We start from the raw sequence: 14739 nt of genomic DNA, 5'->3' as shown, positions 1-14739 counted from the left end.
AACTTATCTCACCTACTCTTGAGTGCACACTTTTTCCTCTATCCTTGTTAGTAATTAATATAACTATTTTTCGGGTTTCTTCTTTGCCATAATCTTATCGACGTGGTTTTTGTGACTACGACCGATTCAAACCAGTCGAGGAAGACCCGAAAGCAGTGGAAACAATGGAAGCGGTATAAACGCAGCGGAAGTTGTCGAGACGCTTCTTTTACTCATAATTAAAAGTGATTATTGCTGAAGGAGATTGGTCATATAAATTAGGGTGGACCTCTTCAATTTTATTAGCCATGACTTTGGGATGCCAAAGTTTGACTCTCTTCTTGGTTTTAGTTATTTTTATTTTGTAATTTTTTTACATTTTTTTGACAGTTCAGAATTACGGTTTTAATTTTATTCAAATCGGAAAACGATATTATATAGCTGCCATAGGAACTATCGAATAATTAAGCTGCAAATCATCATATCTTAAATGTTTTTAAACATATGCGCAAATAAATCATAATATTAATGTTTTCAGGAACATTTAATTTTTGCAATAGCTGCAAGGGTATATGAACTTCGGCTTGCCGAAGTTTGCTTCCTTTCTTGTTAATATCGCGATTGTTTCCATGGGAGCTATATGCTGTAATCGACCGATTTTAATGAATTTTAAACCGTAATTCTAAAATAATAATAAAACAAGAAAGAAAGCAAACTTCGGCAAGCCGAAGTTCATATACCCTTGCAGCTATTGCAAGAATTTAACATTTTTGAAAACATTAAAATTATGATTTACTTCGTATATGTTTAAAAACATTGAAGCTATGATGATTAGCAGCTCAATTATTTGATAGTTATTTTATATATTTTCTATTATTTCTATGGGAGCTATTCATATAGCCGTCCGATTTTGATAAAATCTAAACCATAATTCTGAAATATGTAACCATTGCTTTATGTCGAAGAACTGAACAAAAAATAAAAAAACAGAAAAGTTATAATTTTTTCATTTATTTTTCCGATTGTTCCTATGAGAGCTATATGCTATAGTCGTCCGATTTTGATATAATTTAAACCGTAAATCGGAAATATTTAACCGTTACTAAATGTCGAAGGACTAAAAAAAAAATTAAAAAACAGCAAAGTTATAATTTTTTTCATTTATTTTTCCGATTGTTCCTATGGGAGCTATATGCTATAGTCGTCCGATCCGGCTCGTTCCGACTTATATACTACCTGCAATAGAAAGACAACTTTTGGGAAAGTTTCATGCAGATAGCTTTAAAACTGAGAGACTAGTTTGCATATAAACGGACGGACAGACGGACAGACGGACGGACAGACGGACATGGCTAGATCGACTCTGCTAGTGATGCTGATCAAGAATATATATACTTTATAGGGTCGGAGATGTCTCCTTCACTGCGTTGCAAACTTCTGACTGAAATTATAATACCCTCTGCAAGGGTATAAAAAATTAAAAACGGCATAGATATAATTTTTTGTCATTTATTTTTCCGATTTTTGCTATAGTCGACCGATCCGGCTCGTTTCGACTTATGTACTACTTGCAATAGAAAGACAACCTTTTATAAAGTTCCATGCAGACAGCTTTTAAATTGAGAGACTATTTGAAACTGACGGACAGACGGACATGGTTAGATCGACTCTCCTAGTGATGCTGATCAAGAATATATATACTTTATAGGGTAGGAATGTCTCCTTCACTGCGTTACAAACTTCTGACTGAAATTATAATACCCTCTGCAATTGTATCATCTGCTTAATCATTTTCGGTCATTAACAGCAAATATGAAATGAACAAATGTTTAATAGCACGTCCTCAAAGTTTGAAGTAACTTATTTTAATTTTTTTTTTTAATCTATGCTTTAAGATTTCAATGTCAAGATTTCAAGTAAATCGAAATAAAACTGAAAAAGTTACTGCGGATGAAGCGATTTAGTAAGTATGTTATTAATTATATTTTCGGTTAAGGATATTTTTTCGTTGATTTTCCCACAAATGTCATATGTGAAGATATGACATTTTATTTAAGGTGCCTATCTATATAACATGTGTAAAAAGTAAGTTGCACAACAAATTCGACATTTTGAAAAATATAAAACATTCCTTTATTGGGCTTTTAAAACTCATGTTATTAGAATTTTTATTTACTATCCTAGCGGCAAGTATACAGTTATTTTTATATAGCTGGTCACAGTTGGTTGCATTTTCAAATGGTTTTAACAATTACAAATTTAGAACATACTTATACTTATATTTTCAAAATTTGATTAAACTTAAATGATTATTTCAATTCAATTGCTGAAAATTTAGAAGAAAATGTTTACTGCTAAAAATGTCAAATTTCAAATTGTATATTCAAATAGCCGTTACGCCTGCACAGAGAAAATTAATCAAGTCCACTCAATCTGAGAATATTCGTACTCAAAAAAAATCAAAGGCCAAAATTCTCACTTTTAGTCCATTTTACTCAGTTTGAGTACAAATTTTCAAGAATGCAAAAACTTAAATTGAGTGCATATATGTTTTTTTCAAGTAGAAAATGTAACTAACATTTTCTTTAAATTTTATTGTTTGTTTTACATACATATAGAATTTAATTTGAGCACTAGCGTCGGATTTTGTTGTCCACTTGTGGAGCTAAATTTATTCTTTGTAAACATAATACATCATAATTAAATGTTGTACATATTATTATTTATTTACGTTTTAAATGAAGTCATTTTAGTTACGAAATAGTTTTATTTACCTTTCGCATTCTAGATGTAAGCCTTAACCACTCGTCCACGCACTATTCTCTTTGAATAGGTTAATTCGTATTCGTATAGCCTCAGTTTAATGATTTTTTTTAATGAGTACAAATATTCTTAATGTGAGTTCTTGGGCAAAATCTGTACTCAAAATGAGTATATCCTCAAGTTGAGAATTCAAATTCTTAATTTCTGAACGTCAGAATTTTCTGTGTGCTATATATTAACTCAGTTTTTTATACCCTTGCAGAGGGTATTATAATTTCAGTCAGAAGTTTGCAACGCAGTGAAGGAAGCATATCCGACCCTACAAAGTATATATTTTTTTGATTAGCAACACTAGGAGAGTCCGTCCGTCTGTCCGTCCGTTTCTTCTAGTCATTGAAACTTTCCCAAAAGTTGTCTTCCTATTGCAGGTAGTACATGGGTCGGACTGAGCCGGATCGGACGACTATAGCATATAACTCCCATAGAACCAATCGGAAATATAAATAAATATTTCCGATTTATTTTTTTAGATATCATCTAAATCGGACGACTATATCATATAGCTCCCATGAAAACAATCAAAATATTCAAATAAAAAAAAATACAAAAAAAATAACTTTTCATAGTAATAATTTGATAGTTTACAAGAATCCTTTATTTTTATTCAAAACGGAACACGATATTATTTAGCTGCTACAGGAACGACCGAATCATGAATCAGCTGAAAAATCATTAAAGCTTTCCATGTTTTTAAACATATACGCAAATAAATCAACATTAAATGTTTTAAAGAATGTTTCATGTTTGCAAGACCTGCAGGTTTGCTTCCTTTCCTGTTGTCTTAGCTTTTGCTTGAGTTCGAGGAAATGCCTAAACTTCTTTATTTGCGTATATTTGGTGATTTTACGTCATTTTGGGACTAGTGTTTCCTTCTCAATTTTAGTAGAAAAGAGCGACAACCCTGGATACTCAGCAATAACATTTTTATAAGCCTCTGGGTAGCTGAACTGCTGAAAGGTCAACAAGCTGAACTTGTATGGAGCAGCGGCCCGAATTTCAGCAAAGAACCATAAGTGTTTTTCCGGTGGATGCTGTATATCTGAATTTTGACGTTCATATTATCCACATGTTTTATCACTAAGTTGATGACCACCCTTATAAAAAATACAGCATTTACCAATGGATTCAGCACTTTAGAAATTCTTGCGTGAATAAAAACGTTAGGGTTCGACGCTACCTTGACTTCCTCTTGATATTTTCTCTGGCACATTCACGGATGTACACAAACACATAATTTGTCTGCACCCTTCCAAGTTGGCTAGTGTTTGTGATATAAGTCGAAGAAGAGGGTAATAATGATTCGCCAATTTAATAATAATTTCTCTAATAATTATACGGTAACTGTAATTAGGGGCACATTAAATTCAAAATTCGTTGAAAATGTTGGCTGGTCTGTCAGAGTGTTTATCTGACTTCTCTACGGGTTGTTTCTCTTTTTTAATCGTCCGTCGTTAGCAGCCGCGCTTTGATTGTTCTGAGTTGTACTCTGCTGAATTGTAATTAACTTAAAAAAACTCTAATCTTAACCAATTTTATACTTTATGGTATTTATTTTTACTTAGTACTACAGCTTTTAACAAACTTTCTTTTGCATTTTTTTTTTCGTGAGAAATCAATCTCTTTGATTTTAAATCGAACTTTGAAATAAGCTGAAATTCATTATGTTATTCTTCCAACCAAGAACATTTCAGGCTCTTATTGGCCAACCAATGTCTGCTTTATCCCCAACTTCCCCGCATCGTCGTGGCCACCCAATTAAAACTTGACAGTTACGAGGGTGGTTCCGATTAGAGCAGCGAAATAAATGAGGCTGGCTAATTAGTGTGTAATTATAATTCAATTAAATATCGGTGATTTAGTTCCCCTTTTTGGTTTGGCGTTTTGATTTTGTTTATTTATTAAACAGCATTTTCAATCGTGCGATGTAGACAAAATTGAGCAATAGAGGTTTATTAATTAACCCAATGATCTTGTATTAATGGTAACACGACATTATTGATTCGAAATAATGCTTTTTGTATATACCTGTACTTGCCTTACTCTTCATGTCCTTTATTATACCCTCTGCAAGGGTAAAAACAATTAAAATCGTATAAAATGTAGAACATACATGAACATTATGTTTATTCTTTCATGGTGATTTTTATATTTGAATAACAATTTTAAAAATATAAAGAACACATAATAAAGAACATTAATATAAATTGAGCTAATTCCTTCACGGTGATTTTAATATTCAACAACGTTTTCGACCCCTGCTAAAGACTATTTGTAAAACATATATTAACACAGTATTTTTGTTTGGAAGAAGGTGCCTGGACCAGTTGATACCCGTTTTTTTGCTATTTCATTTCAAAATAAGCATAGTGACCTTGACCTTTTGAAGAAAAGGCTTCTACCCCTTAAATACTTTTCAACTAGTAAAGCATACTCTTAATATACTACTAAAGCAACTACTATGTCGTGTTCCGATGCCCTTTTATTTGCACTTAGGATCAAATTCCAAATTGTTAGGATACCCGACAAAACGCACTTTTTTTTTAAACGTGGCTCGCTTACATTAGTTAATGCTTTAAAATTCGATAAGTTCGTTTTGAAAACATTTACCATCAAATGGTGTGAATAATTATAATTTGTGGGTATCCCAAAGTCGGGAAGAGCCCATAATGTCCCTTACCTCTGAATTACGTAAATAGTGTTTCAAAAGCCGTGCATTCGAGGCGATTTGGAATGTTTTGGGGCATTTATCAAGTTCAGCATTCAACAAGCCGAATTACACAAGTTCATGTATGTGGAATGTATGTGTGTGTGGTGTGGTGTGTGGTGTGTTTGCCTCCTTCCCTTCCCTTCCCGCAAGTTATAACCTTAGAAAAGTAACAGGAAGACCAGAACACAAGAACACCAGAACACCAGAACAGAACAAGAAAACAGCCACTTCTAGAAGGGGAGCGGTCGAAACCTTTATTGACCGTAAAGATAAAAGCAGCACTAACTCAATGAAACGGAGAGTAGGTGCTAAAACACACGCACATGCTCACGCAAACGCAAACGCAAACACAAACACAAACACAACACAAGTCGAAGACAAACACAAGCCAACAAGCAGTGGTCAAGTTAAAGGTACACGTACACGTACACGTACACGTACATACATGCATACATATGTATGTACGCGTACGTACATGTATCTTGACCCACTCACAACTGTCGACGCGCCACTTGGCCATCACGTGAGTCCTGCTGATTGTGTCTCACACTTGCCAGCCAAAGGACGAGGTGAAATTCGTAGATAAACAACCAACGCTTAACCGATTTTATCTGCATATTAAAGCCTGCAATGAAATGGCCAACTTAAAAATTAAGATTCAAATGGGAAATAGCTTAAAGTCCAATCAAAATGTGCTCTAGCGCTTTATTAATTTAAAGAAATCTTCTTCCCTACCGACAACTATGTCAAATAACAATGCTACCGATAATTCTTGGACGAATATTGCAAACTTATTTGCTTCCTTTTTCTCGGATTATTTTGAGTCTGCTTGTGACTGGAATGACCAGTAAATTCTAAATAATATTCCAGAAATTTGTAATATTAATTCCCTTGAATTAATTATTCCCTGTTAAGGAATAAACCAACTTAAGGATTAACATTTATGTATAACTGCACCACGTTTTATACATTTTATTCGACTTCAAGTTAGAGAAGTTTGAGGATTGTAAGTCCGACTGGTAATGTTGATAGCACTGTGTTACAGACTCCCAATCTGATTAAAGTGTACCACTTCGAGAGCGTTTTCAGAAAATTGAACTCATTGACAACATTTTTAGACATCTTTCCAATTACTTCGTTAAAAATTGTACCAAAATACAAGAATCCCATCGCTCTTGTGCTTTTAAGGCTCAAAAATGAAATCTCTTACGTGGTGGATCATTATCGTTGATCAAATCGAGCTCAGCAGATTCATTATAATTTGTATTTTGATTAAAGTACATATTTGGTGTAAAACAGAAAAGGTTATGCCTTTTGAATTAATGTTTATGTGAACGCACCTCTATCCTCAATGTGGAATTAATTTATATATATTATTATTACTGGACTAGTCGATATTTCAATTTCTGAATGTCGTCGTTTGTATACTGTTTGTGGGTTCAATTTAGTTTATACCCTCTTCATGAGGATCAGTGTTGATCCAGTCATGTCCGTCCTAAGCTACAAGATCTTTAAAACTGAACAGGAGGATTCCAACGACGCAATACTATTTTAAAAGTATGTCCACTATAACGGGCACAAATCGTAAAACTCTGGAGAAACTTACGACTTATCCATATATTTTTTTTTGTCAATATCTATCGACACACTGAAAATGTTCCAAATCTATTTATTTATTGATTCGCCAAGCATTTCGTGGTTGAACTCGTACTATTATTTCCAAAGTAGAGCATATACTTTTACATATACAAAATTACTGAGTCGTCACTTCGTCCGTTTGAACCTCGGGAACTTAAAAAATATAAATTTAGAAGGTATGTGAAAGGGCTTTCTCGTCGCGTTCAATTAATTAATAAATTTAAAATAAACATTTGAAACTTTTAAGTTATTTGTTTAATAAAAGAAAATTATTTTTACATTCACTTAAAAAAATTTGAAAAAGTCTTTAAGCAACGGAAAGAAGTTACTTTTTTTGTTGGATAATAATTTCCGAAAGAGACTTTTTATTGTTGGGTGTACCAAAACCCCACTTTTATAAATAGCTAGTTAGCGCCGTTTATGAGGAAACCGCCAATCGACCGTCAAATTCTGAGGTTATAGACAGTAGTCAAGTTTTTCTGATCACTTTGTCACTACATAAACTGCCGTTCACAGTGCACCCTACCGTTTTGAGTGTTGTATATTTATATTTAAAAGACAGACAACTATTGGAATAGTTGCACACCTTTAACTTTTAAACTGAGAGAAGCGGTGCTGATCAAGATCTTCATAAGGTTTAAAAGTCTCGTTTTCTGCGTGGGAAACATCTGACCAAAATATTACTACCTAACCTAGAGGATATATTTTATAATATACAACTTGAACGTAAGCTGGAGCAATGCGACCATATAAAGTGCATCGAAAAAAGCTTTAAGCCTAAGTTATTTTCATTCCTTTATTTTATTATTTAGGAAATTATATTCACTTAAGTTTTTATAGTCCTGTATTATCTCGTTGTTTTTTGTTTAATATTAGATTTATTAAATAAGAAAGAGTTATATGGATTATAAGGATATACTGTTGGATTGAGGGCGAGCTCTTCTGTATTTCAATCTTTTAAGATTTTCTCCCAGCTCGAAAACGGCTCGACCAATTAAATTACTCGGAACTCGGCTGCTGTATGTATGTGGGAATCGTAATTAATGCAGTCGCCGAGGGAAGAGCAAGAAGGCAAGATGTGGCGCGGGGGTGGAGCTGCGGGGGGTTGCGGGAGCACTCAGCGCACATTTAAACGACCAATCAGAAGATGCTATGCGGTAGTCGACGACCGCAGTGGTGTGCGAAATGCTCAGCTCACACGCTACACACACACACTGTCTCTGGCTGAGTGCGATTTATATGCCACTTTCTGTGTGAGCAAAAAGTTTTCCGAGGGGGAAGAAAGGGGGAAGGAATGGGAAGGGAGTCGCACACGTTCAGACACACATACACACACAAGGATAGAAATATGGGCGTTTGTGTGCTGCATGCATAATGTTTGCATATGAGGAGCCGAGCACAAAGATTTAGCCAACAGGCTCACATCTGTATGTACATACATGCATATGTATACACGTATTTGTACACATGCGCTGGGAGCACTTTTAATGGCTGGCAATTACATATGATATGCAGATTTGTATCGCAAGGTCCTCGTCGGTCGTTTGATTCTGACTCTGACTCTGACTCTGAGTCGCAATCAAAGTCAGAGTCTGCATCGGTCCATTTTTTACGCCACGCCTATTCAGCGCGTACGCTTGTTTGTTTTTTACCGAGCGTTCACACTCCCATCCGCATCCACATCCACATCCACATCCACATTCATTGACGCGCTCAGTGCTCGGGATTAGGTTTAGGGTTACCTACGAGCGAGCTGGGATAATTGAGAGCGGAGAAGAGCGAAACCCCTTGAAAGCGCGAGAGAAAAGGAAAGTCAAGCAAATGTAGCAGCAGCAGCAGCAGCAGCATCAACTCTCCTCCCCTACCAATCCAATCTCATTTATCCAAACAAGCAAAAAACAATGAGAACGACTAAATCATTGCCACCGCACTCTGTCTCGCTCACGCTCGCATAGATGGCCTTCGCCCGCATATAGGTGTGTGTTAGCGCTTAAGAGATAGAAAGAGATGCGAGACAATACCACAGAGCGTAACGTTCTGTCCTCCTGAGGGGGAAAGTGGGGGCGGTAGAGCAGGAAGAAGAGGAGAGGAGAGGAGAGGCGAGGCGAGGAGAGAACGCAAGGGAGAAACTCTTATTTTAATTAATATTGGCGAACATGAAAAGAGAGAGCGGGAGCTAGAGAGAGCCAAACTTCATTATTACCAAGGCGGATCTCTCTTCGCTTTCCTCCCCTTTCCCCCTTTCCATCAGTTCTCCCAAGCAAAAATCAGTTTTGCCATTTGAGAAATGTGCACCACCGCAGCAACAGCACAGCAGCAGCAAAATTAAAACAGGTTCTCCGAGCAGAGTATTCGGTTTTGGTTTTTTGTCTCGGGTTCGGCTTTGTTGCTAATTTTCATTTTCATCCTTGTTGTTGTTGTTGTTGTTGTCGTTGTTGTTGTTGCTGTTGTTAGGGTCTCGTTTCGCGTACCCCTTTTCGTAAGCTGGTGTGCGTTTATGTCTCTGCGCCCTAATTGTAATTGTATGCGCACTCACGCAGCAGGCCTTGCTCTGCAACGAGGGGATCGGGAGCGGGGGGAGGGAGCGGAGGGAAAGGCTGTAGCTTCCTGGAGGAGACACTGTGGCGACCCGTCGTTTGTCTTCGTCCCGGGAGAAATATATCTACGCCCACAACGCCACAACGCCGCACAGCACACCACCCCAGCGAGCAATGCGCGAGTACAAATATAATGTAAATGTAAATAAATAATTTATACATAATGCGCTGCTGCGCCAGTATCTCAGCGTCTGCCTCAGCAGATGATGGTGTCTCTTTCTGCATATTTTCGGCCCTCTCTAACCGGGGTCGTCGTCGCCGTCGTCGTCGTCGTCGTCGTCTCTTATAACAACAACGCAGTAAAGCACAGCACTTGGACTTGTGGGTGTGGGAGTGGGAGTCGGAGTGGGAGTGGGTCTGAGGCCCGAGCGAAAGAGACAGGAGACTAAGGCGCTGATGGGCAAATGGAGTACGAGAAGAAGAAGGAGCATAAAGAACACAATTACGCGAACGTGGTATTCCAAGGAGCATTGAAACACACATTTCGAGCTCCTTCTGTTGTTTTTTTTTCGTACTCTCCGTCTCTCCCTCCCTCCCTCTCCCTCTCTCTTTCTTTCTCTCTCTCTCTCTCTGTCTCTCTTTCAATTTTTTCTTCATATTTTGCTGGTCTAAGATATTTTTTATTATGTTAATTTCCGCACTTTTTTGAATCATTTCATATTTTGGGAGAAACCACCCTAACCACCAAGCTATTTTACTGCGAGAACGTTAATGGGGTTCTGCAAAAATACTTTTCTGGCATCTTTGCCTTGTTTGCAGCCAACGTTGAAAATCGCAAAACTGTATAATGTCCTACCTAGCGAATAAAAAAGACAATCATTAAATAAGAGAATGCTGAGTTAAAAACAAATTTTTATCTTGCATAGTATTTGGAAAATAAGGAGAATGACTTGGATTTTTTGGTGGAGCATGCCTTAATTGGGTTCCCGCATACATACATACATACATGCAAATGTTCATATGTATGCCGCAGTGTAAAAGGAGGGCGCTCTAATGTGACCCAAGCCCAAGCCCAAGCCATCACCACCATTCACCCATTCAGCTCATTTACATTTGTATGCACACATGCAGACATATATTCGACCTATTCACCCCCACTGCACAGAGGCAGACTCACTCAAACACACAGACACGGCCTGTAAATGTTACATGAGCAGTCAGAATATATGAGCACACATATATGTGTGTACATGTACATACATATGTACATTCAGCTAGAACATACACCCATCTTCTAAAAGGAGGAATTCTCGTTTGTTGTTTATTGTGATTCCGAAGTCTTTTTTATTTTAATTTCGTTGCTCGTCATTATCGATTTTTGCGTCTTTCCTTTGAAATTTGACTTTATCCTTGGCGAGAAGCAATCGCTTGGGCGAAGGCGGAACTGAGGTCCTGATTGAGGGATGATGGTTGTTTAGATACCCACATTGTCCAAATGCATGAGCGGCAAGGAGAGCCACAGAACAGCAATATAAGTAGCAATTAGTAGGGGCCAAGTATGTACCCATCCGCTGCTAGTGCTCATGCTTTGCTTTGCTTTGCTTTGCTTTGCTTTATTTACCCATTTACCAGGCAAAACTTTCATTTAATTGGTTCTCATGCGAGCGCCCACGAATTACGTCCATTTATATATGTACGTATGTGTGTATGGTATGTACATACATATACGAATTCCAGTGCCAGTACCTTACATATGTACATAACTCAAAGCTCGAGTGTTCTTGTGTGTGCAACGGGTGGCGGCGAGACAAAACACGAGCAAGTAGCAAGTGCTAGGGAGCGAGCGAGAGCGTGCGAGAGAGGCGGTTTGGGTATGGGTATAACATTGGTGCTTAATTGGTTGGCCAGTAATTAACATTTTGCCAAGCCGAATGCTCATTCTCTCCTCGGCGGGGAGGGTGGGGGTGGTGCGCTGCTGGCCGCAACGAATCACGTATGCCGACTCCCAGCCAGTGACAACGCGAATGGGGTGTGATTCGAAAGGCGTCAATTAACTCTACTCTATGAACCACCCACCCAGCCATCCAGCCACCCACACATGACGAAAACACTAACAGCGAACCCAATACACCCACAAAGGATTGGGACGGCAGGTGCGGAAGAGTGTTGGGGAGTCGACAAAGAGGAGAGAAACTGCGAGAAGAAACGAAGCGGAGAGGAGCGGAGAGCAGAGAAGATGAGGACTTTAGCAAGCGGCAAGCGACAACCGACCAATCAAGTCGCACTTTAGCGACAACCGCGCACAGTTGCTTCACTCTTCTTTTGGTTCCGTTTCCGCTGTTCCTGACCCGTTTTCCCACTGTTTCTGCGCCGGCATCATCTGAGACTTAACAGCAAAAGAGCGGGGCATTAAGCTCTCTGTGCGTTTCGCTGCCGTCATCATTGCCTTTGTCTGTGCTTAATTACTAGGCTGATTTGGGCTTCTCAACTCAGTGTTGCTCTGCTCCGCTTTGTTCTTCTCCGTTCGGCTTATTTCGGCAGAGCTCGGTTCGTTCGTTGAACTAACTTCAGCCTCCAACCGAAAGCGACAAGTAACCCCTTCTCCCTCGCTCGGCCAGCTCCATCGTCATTGGCTAATTAGATGGCTGCTTGTAATTAACAGGGCCCAAAGGGTGTTTTGCTACCACTTGCCGCTACGTTTTAATTGGCGCGCTTAGCTTGGCTGTGTCTCGGTTCTCGGTTCTCATATGAAACCCATTTTAAAGCACATTTAATCCAGGCTAGATTTGACAATATCAAAAATATAATACTTATTTGTTTGAAAACTCTGATTTGTTTCTCAGAAAACAACAGGATTTTTACTTATTTTACCCTTGCAGAGGGTTTAATAATTTCAGTCAGAAGTTTGCAACGAATTGAAGGAGACATTTCCAACCCTATAAAGTATAAAGGGATCGGACAACTATATCACCATAGGAAAAAGTGAAATAAAATTTAACAAACTATAACCTTGCTGTTTTCAATTGGTTTAAATGTACTTTGGTATAAAAGAATAATTTACTATTTCTGAAATACGGTTTTAATTATATAATTATAATTATAATTTTAGTTAAATATAATTGAACAACGATATCATATAGCCGCAATAAAAATAATTGAATAATTGGAAAATTATGAAGGCTTTACTGCTATATAGGCATAAAAATCGGAATATAGTTGTTATAAAGAATATTTAGTTTTTGCAACAGCTACAAAAGTATATAAACTTCGTCTTTCCAAAATTTACATCCTTATTTTGTTATAGGTAATATTGATTTACTGCCTGCAAAAGAAAGTGGGTTTGAGAAAGTTCATGCAGATAGCGTTTAAACTGAGCGACTAGAATAAAGAACTTGGGCTAGGGGTCTAGGTCATTTCCCAATTTAAAAGTTAATAAACTAAAATTTATTTATAGAAAATAAAAAGTTTACAGCATATTTTTGTTTTTGTTGTGAAATATTTAAACAGAAAGTCGAAAAATGAATTTTTTCATTCATGGTACCTTTAAGTGCTGGCTTTGTATTTGCTTTAGTTTTTTGTATGTTCGTTGTAATGATTGCAATGTTCGTTTAGGATCCTTAAACCAATCATAAAATAGTACAAAAATACAAAAAAAGATAAATCATGCATCGATTAATGATACATTTTTAAGTATTTTTCTCCTGCTATTTTGTTGCTGTTTTTTTCAGTACAGCTAATACAGTCCTCGCAAAAAGCTGAAAATGTATATCTAAACCAAGTTAATTGTGCTTTATTTAAATAAAAAAGAAAAAACGTTGTTTTCATCCAAACAACATTAAATCTACTTGAGTTTGTCGCGTTTTCCATAGTAAGCTAGTCAGATTTCAAGAAATATTTATAATATTTTCAATATTGCTTACTTTTTACGCAGATAAGTAAAAATTATAGCATAGAAGCATCCCGACGTTATTTAGAAAAACTTTAACCGATCCCGCCAAGCGTATGAAGTACCTTAAAAAAGCTGCAATGAGAATGTCAATGAGACCCGATAATCCTATTATCTATTGTTTTGATTATTAAACATGCGTTCCTTAATACTGTAAATACTAATACATTTATAAGTGTAAAATAAATACTTTTGTTTTTTTTAAATAAAATTTTTTTGATATATCTTGAAAAATTAAACAAATAATATTAATATTTCAAACTGAAGTCTAAACATTGAAAACTACATTATACCCAAAGAAATCTGAAGAGTTTGAGGTGACGTGCAAATGAAACTAGTTTGGGGATCACTCCCTAGGAAGTGCTAGTTTGATGAAAGTTATCAAAGGAGTTGTTTTACAAAGACTTATAACCAACAATGACCTCGAGTTTTTCATTTCGATTTATGTATACGAAATACAAGGTAAATAAAACCAACACAACATTATTTTACTATGGTTTAACGGAGTCAAAAATTAGTTCTTTTTTTCTAGTCGTTCTCGACGCGGTGTTTTCAATTAATAACTCGAAAACGACAAGTACTCAAAGCTAGTTTTTTGTTTAGTTACAGTAGTGTTTTTAAAATATTTTATTTGTGTAAAAAAAAAGTGTTAAATGACAGTTTTTGTCTTTTTTTCGTTTAAAGTCGTACTAATGCCGCGTTCTCGATCCTGGAAGTTTCCATATTAATAATAGGGATTAATGGGGCGCACCATATCTCAAATTTTTAAATATACAAAATTTGTATTTATGCTTATAACTTATAAAATAATTGTTCAATTTAGAACATTGGTCTCGATAGATATAACCGAAAATAGCATTCACCGCCCAATGACAGACCTCTGTTTACCTTCAAAAGGACTTTTTCTCATATAAACTTTTGATAATACCATATAAAATTTAATATTAACAAAGTTTAAAAAAATTAAAGACTTTTGGTCGGACAATAAACTTAATACTGTTCTTTTAGATAATTTCAAATGAAGAACAAACCATAAGATTCTCAGTTGCAAAATCAGTTTGCTTATAAGCATAAAAAATGATTATTTCTTAATATCTTATGTATTTTGA

At 36.5% G+C, this 14739-nt stretch overlaps 1 protein-coding gene across 4 annotated transcripts in view; it reads right to left on the bottom strand.

Annotated features, from left to right (window-relative positions):
- Positions 1-14739, bottom strand: part of LOC108145275 (zinc finger protein 2) — a 55233-nt gene that overhangs the window by 37497 nt on the left and 2997 nt on the right. The window lies entirely within an intron of this gene.

Source organism: Drosophila elegans, unplaced genomic scaffold, assembly GCF_018152505.1.
Source record: "Drosophila elegans isolate 14027-0461.03 unplaced genomic scaffold, ASM1815250v1 contig_349, whole genome shotgun sequence".
NCBI lineage: Eukaryota > Metazoa > Arthropoda > Insecta > Diptera > Drosophilidae > Drosophila > Drosophila elegans.
Note: the sequence above shows the minus strand (reverse complement) of the source record. Positions and strands in the feature narration are given on the sequence as shown.